General features: G+C 51.4%; 1 non-coding gene across 1 annotated transcript; it reads right to left on the bottom strand.

The window, feature by feature from the left end:
• Positions 1-5,377: 5,377 nt before the first annotated feature.
• On the bottom strand, positions 5,378-7,270 carry LOC126331799 (small subunit ribosomal RNA). Its single transcript, XR_007563481.1, has one exon. It is a non-coding gene; the product is annotated as a small subunit ribosomal RNA (ribosomal RNA).
• Between the last annotated feature and the right edge of the window lie 5,230 nt (positions 7,271-12,500).

Here is a 12,500-nt window from a genome sequence, read left to right as displayed (position 1 = left end):
GCGCCGCGTGCAGGGTGCGCCGCAGCGTAGCTGCGCCGCCTGCCGGGCCCGTCGGCTGGCGCTCCTGCCACTCGGCGCCCCCCACCAGCCGCCTGTTGCGCGTGCGCCCACGCAGCGCGCGGCCAACACGCCGGGCGGCCCCCCTTCACCGGCCGGGAACAGTCCCACCAAGCCACCGCCGCGTATCGCTTCATACCCACATGGGCCTAGTCACGTGTGTGGATGTGGCGGGTACCGCTGAAACAACCGGTTAATAGCTGTACCGATCGTCGCCATCACAGATTCACCTCCAGCGTGAACAACCGCTCAACAACGGATTTCCAGTTCATTTGCGTATCTTGGGCAGTAAACGTAGATGTCCACCTACATTTGCGAATTCAACAATTCTTGCATGCCAGGATGTCATGTGTCACGACACGCTACATCAGACCACATACACACTGCGACATGTGCAGAAGAGAACACGTGGAAGGTGGCCCGCGCACGTATGCGATGTCCCTTCCGCGATCCACTGTCAACCGGCATCTGCGGCATGTCCCAGATATGGAACGCGGTCCACCAGGGTAGCACTTTGTGTGAGGCAATACGACAAAGTCGGAATACACGCGTCACTACATCAGACGGCTCACGCTGACCTGACCTGACCTGACTCACCGCACCACCACCCCCAGCGACCCAGGGTGACATACAATGCGTTCGTACGTTCCTCCCACACGCCTCTACGGCGTACCACAGTGCAACCTAGCTGTTATTGGGAGACGAGACAAGTAGCATCGAGCACATCATATGGAAATTGAGATTCGACACCGTTGGGCACAGCCAGCGTACGGTCACACGTATCACACTACTTCACTCTGTACGTAACGACCGATGATCGGTACAGCGTGTGGGTTACGCGTACGACATCAGCGGACAATGGACACAGACCATACCACGACGTACACTGAGGGCGTCGACATCTGAATGCAACTGAACAGCTGCGAGGCTCATTTAACACTCAAACGCCAGACCGACCAGCTTGAGAGGACAGAGACACAAAGAGGGGGACAGAGGGAGGGGGGGGGGGGCGATATAGTCCTATTGCAGTACAATTGACAGTGGATAGCGGGAATATGTGGAAAGTAAGCAACACTCGCAAGACATCTACATGAGGATAACAACGACACCAGAGATTCCGAGCAGTGAACTATGTTAGGCAAAGGGACAACGTGGGTTAGGTTAAGGGACAACGTGGGTTAGGTTAAGGGACAACGTGGGTTAGGTTAAGGGACAACGTGGGTTAGGTTAAGGGACAACGTGGGTTAGGTTAAGGGACAACGTGGGTTAGGTTAAGGGACAACGTGGGTTAGGTTAAGGGACAACGTGGGTTAGGTTAAGGGACAACGTGGGTTAGGTTAAGGGACAACGTGGGTTAGGTTAAGGGACAACGTGGGTTAGGTTAAGGGACAACGTGGGTTAGGTTAAGGGACAACGTGGGTTAGGTTAAGGGACAACGTGGGTTAGGTTAAGGGACAACGTGGGTTAGGTTAAGGGACAACGTGGGTTAGGTTAAGGGACAACGTGGGTTAGGTTAAGGGACAACGTGGGTTAGGTTAAGGGACAACGTGGGTTAGGTTAAGGGACAACGTGGGTTAGGTTAAGGGACAACGTGGGTTAGGTTAAGGGACAACGTGGGTTAGGTTAAGGGACAACGTGGGTTAGGTTAAGGGACAACGTGGGTTAGGTTAAGGGACAACGTGGGTTAGGTTAAGGGACAACGTGGGTTAGGTTAAGGGACAACGTGGGTTAGGTTAAGGGACAACGTGGGTTAGGTTAAGGGACAACGTGGGTTAGGTTAAGGGACAACGTGGGTTAGGTTAAGGGACAACGTGGGTTAGGTTAAGGGACAACGTGGGTTAGGTTAAGGGACAACGTGGGTTAGGTTAAGGGACAACGTGGGTTAGGTTAAGGGACAACGTGGGTTAGGTTAAGGGACAACGTGGGTTAGGTTAAGGGACAACGTGGGTTAGGTTAAGGGACAACGTGGGTTAGGTTAAGGGACAACGTGGGTTAGGTTAAGGGACAACGTGGGTTAGGTTAAGGGACAACGTGGGTTAGGTTAAGGGACAACGTGGGTTAGGTTAAGGGACAACGTGGGTTAGGTTAAGGGACAACGTGGGTTAGGTTAAGGGACAACGTGGGTTAGGTTAAGGGACAACGTGGGTTAGGTTAAGGGACAACGTGGGTTAGGTTAAGGGACAACGTGGGTTAGGTTAAGGGACAACGTGGGTTAGGTTAAGGGACAACGTGGGTTAGGTTAAGGGACAACGTGGGTTAGGTTAAGGGACAACTTGAGTTAGGTTAAGGGACAACTTGAGTTAGGTTAAGGGACAACTTGAGTTAGGTTAAGGGACAACTTGAGTTAGGTTAAGGGACAACTTGAGTTAGGTTAAGGGACAACTTGAGTTAGGTTAAGGGACAACTTGAGTTAGGTTAAGGGACAACTTGAGTTAGGTTAAGGGACAACTTGAGTTAGGTTAAGGGACAACTTGAGTTAGGTTAAGGGACAACTTGAGTTAGGTTAAGGGACAACTTGAGTTAGGTTAAGGGACAACTTGAGTTAGGTTAAGGGACAACTTGAGTTAGGTTAAGGGACAACTTGAGTTAGGTTAAGGGACAACTTGAGTTAGGTTAAGGGACAACTTGAGTTAGGTTAAGGGACAACTTGAGTTAGGTTAAGGGACAACTTGAGTTAGGTTAAGGGACAACTTGAGTTAGGTTAAGGGACAACTTGAGTTAGGTTAAGGGACAACTTGAGTTAGGTTAAGGGACAACTTGAGTTAGGTTAAGGGACAACTTGAGTTAGGTTAAGGGATAATGTGGTACAACCACAGTTAGGTTAAGGGATAATGTGGTACAACCACAGTTAGGTTAAGGGATAATGTGGTACAACCACAGTTAGGTTAAGGGATAATGTGGTACAACCACAGTTAGGTTAAGGGATAATGTGGTACAACCACAGTTAGGTTAAGGGATAATGTGGTACAACCACAGTTAGGTTAAGGGATAATGTGGTACAACCACAGTTAGGTTAAGGGATAATGTGGTACAACCACAGTTAGGTTAAGGGATAATGTGGTACAACCACAGTTAGGTTAAGCGATAATGTGGTACAACCACAGTTAGGTTAAGCGATAATGTGGTACAACCACAGTTAGGTTAAGCGATAATGTGGTACAACCACAGTTAGGTTAAGCGATAATGTGGTACAACCACAGTTAGGTTAAGCGATAATGTGGTACAACCACAGTTAGGTTAAGCGATAATGTGGTACAACCACAGTTAGGTTAAGCGATAATGTGGTACAACCACAGTTAGGTTAAGCGATAATGTGGTACAACCACAGTTAGGTTAAGCGATAATGTGGTACAACCACAGTTAGGTTAAGCGATAATGTGGTACAGCCACAGTTAGGTTAAGCGATAATGTGGTACAGCCACAGTTAGGTTAAGCGATAAAGTTGGTTAAATTTGGTATTGTGTGGGAAGGGTGCAGAGAGAGAGGGGGGGGGGTGGATAGTGGTGGCAGTACGCGGATGCCTGAGTCACCGTCAGATACGTCACGTCGGTTCGATGCTTGTAGCAAGAGGCTGGCGGATGTGTGTCTCTCACTTCTGCAATTTTTCATGTGGTATAACACGAGGGCGGGGGATGATATTTGGTGCCCCTCTGTGTAGGATGTGTGTTGGTGGTGTTGATTTATCTGAGCAATGGTAGTTGTCGGAGGAGTGGGGTATTGTGCTTTTATAGGTGGACCTACTGCTCTGGTTATCATAGTGTCGACGGTGCAATGTGGCAGAGAGGATGCACTCGACATTGTCGCATTCCAGATGTTTACGTATTGTGTGTCTCCGTTGCAGGCCGAGAGTGGTGCATGTTCGAGTGTCTGGCTGACGTGCGATTCACGTTGTGTGCCCAGTCTTACAGCACGTATAGGGACATTCGCATAAATCATCTATATGTGGCCTTGCATCATTTACTAAGCAGTGCCGTGAGACGACCGAACTATTAGGAAAGTACTGATGTACCGCATAATGTTTACCTTCCACCACACGGCGAGTATCGACTCTGCCCAGCGTTGCCACCGCAGGCAGCGGTCACCGTCACCATTGTGCGGCGGAACGGAACATCTATATCCTCAGAGGGGCACTCTTTGCCGCCGGGCGTCAGGTCTCGCGGCCTGCCGGCCAGCGGCCACGACGAACTTACCGCATGTATAGGGACAGCGGGAATTTGGCATACTTGATATAACTCTTCATGAGACGCAAGATATAGGGGTGGATTGCAACTTACGACTGCGAGAAAAGTCCGCCGTTCATCCGCCGGAGTTGCGATTTCGGCGGGGCACGTACGGTCGCGGGTGGAGCACTTGGTGCGGCGTACGCACCCGGGTTGCGGCTCCTGCGCTGGAGGGGGGTGCAGGTTTTGTGTGGGTGGGCTCGGCAAATGAGCACTGTGGGCCCCATACATGGCTTAGTCCGCGTGGCCTCCCCCAGGTGGCGGTACCGTCGTTGCACCACGTCATGTCGCGGGGCACCTACAGATGGCGCACGTACTGTTGGCATTGCACGTGCTTCCGTCCTATCTTCATAGATGGCGATGCCGTCTTTTGCCACTCTGCCTCGCGCAGTTCACGCACATTCCCATAGGTGGCCGTACCCTCACCCTCCCCTAACGACTTATCACCACCCACACTAACCGCCCCGGGGACTTGCCAACGACACACCCTATCCCAAGTCTATTTTCTTACGAAGCATCATGTGTTATTATATTTTATTTCACATCCATAGTGTGCGGGGTATTGTAGTTCACCGTACTGCGGTGGACGCTATGCTACCAGGGGGCGCGGGCCACGACGAAGGCGGACCACACTCCGGCCGGCACCCACCCGACGCCAACGCCGCCGACGCCGGCCGCAAAGTGATACGCTGTAGAGCGGCAGTAGACTGCGCGCCCGGCCGCCGCCGCCGCCTCCTCTTTTCAGTCTCCCACTGTCTCTTTCAAGACAGTAGCATTTGCGGGACTGAGGCGTCTGACGGCCCCTGTTCCACTATTTTTTTTGTGTCCAACGGCCTCACAGCCGATGGGCGTCGTACGGCTCCACACCGGAGCGGACAGGCACTCGGGCGAACGTCATTCAAAACCGGCGCCAGGCGCCAGGTACCGCAGGCCAGCCGCTCCAGAGCTTCAGCGCTCGTACCACACAACAACAACAACAACAACACTTCCGCTAGTTTTGAGAGGCACGCGTGGTTCCGCACGCGGCGCACGGCCACTGCCGTACAGGTAGCGTGTTGCGCGACACGACACGCACATCGAAAGACATGCAGTCTAGTCGGTAATGATCCTTCCGCAGGTTCACCTACGGAAACCTTGTTACGACTTTTACTTCCTCTAAATGATCAAGTTTGGTCATCTTTCCGGTAGCATCGGCAACGACAGAGTCGATGCCGCGTACCAGTCCGAAGACCTCACTAAATCATTCAATCGGTAGTAGCGACGGGCGGTGTGTACAAAGGGCAGGGACGTAATCAACGCGAGCTTATGACTCGCGCTTACTGGGAATTCCTCGTTCATGGGGAACAATTGCAAGCCCCAATCCCTAGCACGAAGGAGGTTCAGCGGGTTACCCCGACCTTTCGGCCTAGGAAGACACGCTGATTCCTTCAGTGTAGCGCGCGTGCGGCCCAGAACATCTAAGGGCATCACAGACCTGTTATTGCTCAATCTCGTGCGGCTAGAAGCCGCCTGTCCCTCTAAGAAGAAAAGTAATCGCTGACAGCACGAAGGATGTCACGCGACTAGTTAGCAGGCTAGAGTCTCGTTCGTTATCGGAATTAACCAGACAAATCGCTCCACCAACTAAGAACGGCCATGCACCACCACCCACCGAATCAAGAAAGAGCTATCAATCTGTCAATCCTTCCGGTGTCCGGGCCTGGTGAGGTTTCCCGTGTTGAGTCAAATTAAGCCGCAGGCTCCACTCCTGGTGGTGCCCTTCCGTCAATTCCTTTAAGTTTCAGCTTTGCAACCATACTTCCCCCGGAACCCAAAAGCTTTGGTTTCCCGGAGGCTGCCCGCCGAGTCATCGGAGGAACTGCGGCGGATCGCTGGCTGGCATCGTTTATGGTTAGAACTAGGGCGGTATCTGATCGCCTTCGAACCTCTAACTTTCGTTCTTGATTAATGAAAACATACTTGGCAAATGCTTTCGCTTCTGTTCGTCTTGCGACGATCCAAGAATTTCACCTCTAACGTCGCAATACGAATGCCCCCGCCTGTCCCTATTAATCATTACCTCGGGTTCCGAAAACCAACAAAATAGAACCGAGGTCCTATTCCATTATTCCATGCACACAGTATTCAGGCGGGCTTGCCTGCTTTAAGCACTCTAATTTGTTCAAAGTAAACGTGCCGGCCCACCGAGACACTCAACAAAGAGCACCCTGGTAGGATTTAAACGGGGTCCGCCTCGGGACGCGAAAGCACCCCTTCGGCTCGCCCCACCGGCAGGACGTCCCACGATACATGCCAGTTAAACACCGACGGGCGGTGAACCAACAGCGTGGGACACAAATCCAACTACGAGCTTTTTAACCGCAACAACTTTAATATACGCTATTGGAGCTGGAATTACCGCGGCTGCTGGCACCAGACTTGCCCTCCAATAGATACTCGTTAAAGGATTTAAAGTGTACTCATTCCGATTACGGGGCCTCGGATGAGTCCCGTATCGTTATTTTTCGTCACTACCTCCCCGTGCCGGGAGTGGGTAATTTGCGCGCCTGCTGCCTTCCTTGGATGTGGTAGCCGTTTCTCAGGCTCCCTCTCCGGAATCGAACCCTGATTCCCCGTTACCCGTTACAACCATGGTAGGCGCAGAACCTACCATCGACAGTTGATAAGGCAGACATTTGAAAGATGCGTCGCCGGTACGAGGACCGTGCGATCAGCCCAAAGTTATTCAGAGTCACCAAGGCAAACGGACCAGACAAGCCAATCCGATTGGTTTTGATCTAATAAAAGCGTCCCTTCCATCTCTGGTCGGGACTCTGTTTGCATGTATTAGCTCTAGAATTACCACAGTTATCCAAGTAACGTGGGTACGATCTAAGGAACCATAACTGATTTAATGAGCCATTCGCGGTTTCACCTTAATGCGGCTTGTACTGAGACATGCATGGCTTAATCTTTGAGACAAGCATATGACTACTGGCAGGATCAACCAGGGAGCTGCGTCAACTAGAGCTGAGCAGCCGGCCGCCCGGGAGTGTGTCCCGGGGGCCCGCGCGAACACGCAAGCGTCCGCTCAATTATTCTGCAAACAGGAGGAGGCCGAGCTCCCCTGCACGATACACCTCGAAACCCTCTCAGGTCCCGGCGGCGCGCAGCGCCGTCCTAGGTACTTGGTCGGTTTCGAGAGAGGCGCAATCGCCCGGAGTTAGGCGAGTAGACGGTTTTAGTGAGAACACCCTTGCTCCCAACTGAGCTTGCCGCTGCCGACAGAGGCCCGGGAGCGTGCTGTCGTGGCATTGCCGGCGGGAGACAACACGCGCCACCTATGGTGACCGGCAGCTCCAACGCCAGCGCCACACAAGGGCAAAGCCCCACTTGGGTGCAGAAGCGAACTCTCCCAGCACAGCGCACGCGCCAACACGTCCGCACAACTGCGATACAAACCACCTGCGAGAACCGCTGGGGCGACCGAGCAGCAGACGGCGTCGCGGCGCCGAGTGCCAGGCGGCGGCGCATCCTCAACGCACACAGTCCTCAATCAGACCAGCACACTGCAGATGTCCACCGCGCTTCGCACCGGGCTCGGCTGAACCAACTTTGGCCGCCAGGCGCCGCGTGCAGGGTGCGCCGCAGCGTAGCTGCGCCGCCTGCCGGGCCCGTCGGCTGGCGCTCCTGCCACTCGGCGCCCCCCACCAGCCGCCTGTTGCGCGTGCGCCCACGCAGCGCGCGGCCAACACGCCGGGCGGCCCCCCTTCACCGGCCGGGAACAGTCCCACCAAGCCACCGCCGCGTATCGCTTCATACCCACATGGGCCTAGTCACGTGTGTGGATGTGGCGGGTACCGCTGAAACAACCGGTTAATAGCTGTACCGATCGTCGCCATCACAGATTCACCTCCAGCGTGAACAACCGCTCAACAACGGATTTCCAGTTCATTTGCGTATCTTGGGCAGTAAACGTAGATGTCCACCTACATTTGCGAATTCAACAATTCTTGCATGCCAGGATGTCATGTGTCACGACACGCTACATCAGACCACATACACACTGCGACATGTGCAGAAGAGAACACGTGGAAGGTGGCCCGCGCACGTATGCGATGTCCCTTCCGCGATCCACTGTCAACCGGCATCTGCGGCATGTCCCAGATATGGAACGCGGTCCACCAGGGTAGCACTTTGTGTGAGGCAATACGACAAAGTCGGAATACACGCGTCACTACATCAGACGGCTCACGCTGACCTGACCTGACCTGACTCACCGCACCACCACCCCCAGCGACCCAGGGTGACATACAATGCGTTCGTACGTTCCTCCCACACGCCTCTACGGCGTACCACAGTGCAACCTAGCTGTTATTGGGAGACGAGACAAGTAGCATCGAGCACATCATATGGAAATTGAGATTCGACACCGTTGGGCACAGCCAGCGTACGGTCACACGTATCACACTACTTCACTCTGTACGTAACGACCGATGATCGGTACAGCGTGTGGGTTACGCGTACGACATCAGCGGACAATGGACACAGACCATACCACGACGTACACTGAGGGCGTCGACATCTGAATGCAACTGAACAGCTGCGAGGCTCATTTAACACTCAAACGCCAGACCGACCAGCTTGAGAGGACAGAGACACAAAGAGGGGGACAGAGGGAGGGGGGGGGGGCGATATAGTCCTATTGCAGTACAATTGACAGTGGATAGCGGGAATATGTGGAAAGTAAGCAACACTCGCAAGACATCTACATGAGGATAACAACGACACCAGAGATTCCGAGCAGTGAACTATGTTAGGCAAAGGGACAACGTGGGTTAGGTTAAGGGACAACGTGGGTTAGGTTAAGGGACAACGTGGGTTAGGTTAAGGGACAACGTGGGTTAGGTTAAGGGACAACGTGGGTTAGGTTAAGGGACAACGTGGGTTAGGTTAAGGGACAACGTGGGTTAGGTTAAGGGACAACGTGGGTTAGGTTAAGGGACAACGTGGGTTAGGTTAAGGGACAACGTGGGTTAGGTTAAGGGACAACGTGGGTTAGGTTAAGGGACAACGTGGGTTAGGTTAAGGGACAACGTGGGTTAGGTTAAGGGACAACGTGGGTTAGGTTAAGGGACAACGTGGGTTAGGTTAAGGGACAACGTGGGTTAGGTTAAGGGACAACGTGGGTTAGGTTAAGGGACAACGTGGGTTAGGTTAAGGGACAACGTGGGTTAGGTTAAGGGACAACGTGGGTTAGGTTAAGGGACAACGTGGGTTAGGTTAAGGGACAACGTGGGTTAGGTTAAGGGACAACGTGGGTTAGGTTAAGGGACAACGTGGGTTAGGTTAAGGGACAACGTGGGTTAGGTTAAGGGACAACGTGGGTTAGGTTAAGGGACAACGTGGGTTAGGTTAAGGGACAACGTGGGTTAGGTTAAGGGACAACGTGGGTTAGGTTAAGGGACAACGTGGGTTAGGTTAAGGGACAACGTGGGTTAGGTTAAGGGACAACGTGGGTTAGGTTAAGGGACAACGTGGGTTAGGTTAAGGGACAACGTGGGTTAGGTTAAGGGACAACGTGGGTTAGGTTAAGGGACAACGTGGGTTAGGTTAAGGGACAACGTGGGTTAGGTTAAGGGACAACGTGGGTTAGGTTAAGGGACAACGTGGGTTAGGTTAAGGGACAACGTGGGTTAGGTTAAGGGACAACGTGGGTTAGGTTAAGGGACAACGTGGGTTAGGTTAAGGGACAACGTGGGTTAGGTTAAGGGACAACGTGGGTTAGGTTAAGGGACAACGTGGGTTAGGTTAAGGGACAACGTGGGTTAGGTTAAGGGACAACGTGGGTTAGGTTAAGGGACAACGTGGGTTAGGTTAAGGGACAACGTGGGTTAGGTTAAGGGACAACGTGGGTTAGGTTAAGGGACAACGTGGGTTAGGTTAAGGGACAACGTGGGTTAGGTTAAGGGACAACGTGGGTTAGGTTAAGGGACAACTTGAGTTAGGTTAAGGGACAACTTGAGTTAGGTTAAGGGACAACTTGAGTTAGGTTAAGGGACAACTTGAGTTAGGTTAAGGGACAACTTGAGTTAGGTTAAGGGACAACTTGAGTTAGGTTAAGGGACAACTTGAGTTAGGTTAAGGGACAACTTGAGTTAGGTTAAGGGACAACTTGAGTTAGGTTAAGGGACAACTTGAGTTAGGTTAAGGGACAACTTGAGTTAGGTTAAGGGACAACTTGAGTTAGGTTAAGGGACAACTTGAGTTAGGTTAAGGGACAACTTGAGTTAGGTTAAGGGACAACTTGAGTTAGGTTAAGGGACAACTTGAGTTAGGTTAAGGGACAACTTGAGTTAGGTTAAGGGACAACTTGAGTTAGGTTAAGGGACAACTTGAGTTAGGTTAAGGGACAACTTGAGTTAGGTTAAGGGACAACTTGAGTTAGGTTAAGGGACAACTTGAGTTAGGTTAAGGGACAACTTGAGTTAGGTTAAGGGACAACTTGAGTTAGGTTAAGGGACAACTTGAGTTAGGTTAAGGGACAACTTGAGTTAGGTTAAGGGACAACTTGAGTTAGGTTAAGGGACAACTTGAGTTAGGTTAAGGGATAATGTGGTACAACCACAGTTAGGTTAAGGGATAATGTGGTACAACCACAGTTAGGTTAAGGGATAATGTGGTACAACCACAGTTAGGTTAAGGGATAATGTGGTACAACCACAGTTAGGTTAAGGGATAATGTGGTACAACCACAGTTAGGTTAAGGGATAATGTGGTACAACCACAGTTAGGTTAAGGGATAATGTGGTACAACCACAGTTAGGTTAAGGGATAATGTGGTACAACCACAGTTAGGTTAAGGGATAATGTGGTACAACCACAGTTAGGTTAAGGGATAATGTGGTACAACCACAGTTAGGTTAAGGGATAATGTGGTACAACCACAGTTAGGTTAAGGGATAATGTGGTACAACCACAGTTAGGTTAAGGGATAATGTGGTACAACCACAGTTAGGTTAAGGGATAATGTGGTACAACCACAGTTAGGTTAAGGGATAATGTGGTACAACCACAGTTAGGTTAAGGGATAATGTGGTACAACCACAGTTAGGTTAAGGGATAATGTGGTACAACCACAGTTAGGTTAAGGGATAATGTGGTACAACCACAGTTAGGTTAAGCGATAATGTGGTACAACCACAGTTAGGTTAAGCGATAATGTGGTACAACCACAGTTAGGTTAAGCGATAATGTGGTACAACCACAGTTAGGTTAAGCGATAATGTGGTACAACCACAGTTAGGTTAAGCGATAATGTGGTACAACCACAGTTAGGTTAAGCGATAATGTGGTACAACCACAGTTAGGTTAAGCGATAATGTGGTACAACCACAGTTAGGTTAAGCGATAATGTGGTACAACCACAGTTAGGTTAAGCGATAATGTGGTACAACCACAGTTAGGTTAAGCGATAATGTGGTACAGCCACAGTTAGGTTAAGCGATAATGTGGTACAGCCACAGTTAGGTTAAGCGATAAAGTTGGTTAAATTTGGTATTGTGTGGGAAGGGTGCAGAGAGAGAGGGGGGGGGGTGGATAGTGGTGGCAGTACGCGGATGCCTGAGTCACCGTCAGATACGTCACGTCGGTTCGATGCTTGTAGCAAGAGGCTGGCGGATGTGTGTCTCTCACTTCTGCAATTTTTCATGTGGTATAACACGAGGGCGGGGGATGATATTTGGTGCCCCTCTGTGTAGGATGTGTGTTGGTGGTGTTGATTTATCTGAGCAATGGTAGTTGTCGGAGGAGTGGGGTATTGTGCTTTTATAGGTGGACCTACTGCTCTGGTTATCATAGTGTCGACGGTGCAATGTGGCAGAGAGGATGCACTCGACATTGTCGCATTCCAGATGTTTACGTATTGTGTGTCTCCGTTGCAGGCCGAGAGTGGTGCATGTTCGAGTGTCTGGCTGACGTGCGATTCACGTTGTGTGCCCAGTCTTACAGCACGTATAGGGACATTCGCATAAATCATCTATATGTGGCCTTGCATCATTTACTAAGCAGTGCCGTGAGACGACCGAACTATTAGGAAAGTACTGATGTACCGCATAATGTTTACCTTCCACCACACGGCGAGTATCGACTCTGCCCAGCGTTGCCACCGCAGGCAGCGGTCACCGTCACCATTGTGCGGCGGAACGGAACATCTATATCCTCAGAGGGGCACTCTTTGCCGCC

Source organism: Schistocerca gregaria, unplaced genomic scaffold (assembly GCF_023897955.1).
Source record: "Schistocerca gregaria isolate iqSchGreg1 unplaced genomic scaffold, iqSchGreg1.2 ptg001404l, whole genome shotgun sequence".
In the NCBI taxonomy this organism is placed as follows: Eukaryota; Metazoa; Arthropoda; class Insecta; order Orthoptera; family Acrididae; genus Schistocerca; species Schistocerca gregaria.
This window is presented reverse-complemented; position numbering and strand designations above follow the sequence as displayed.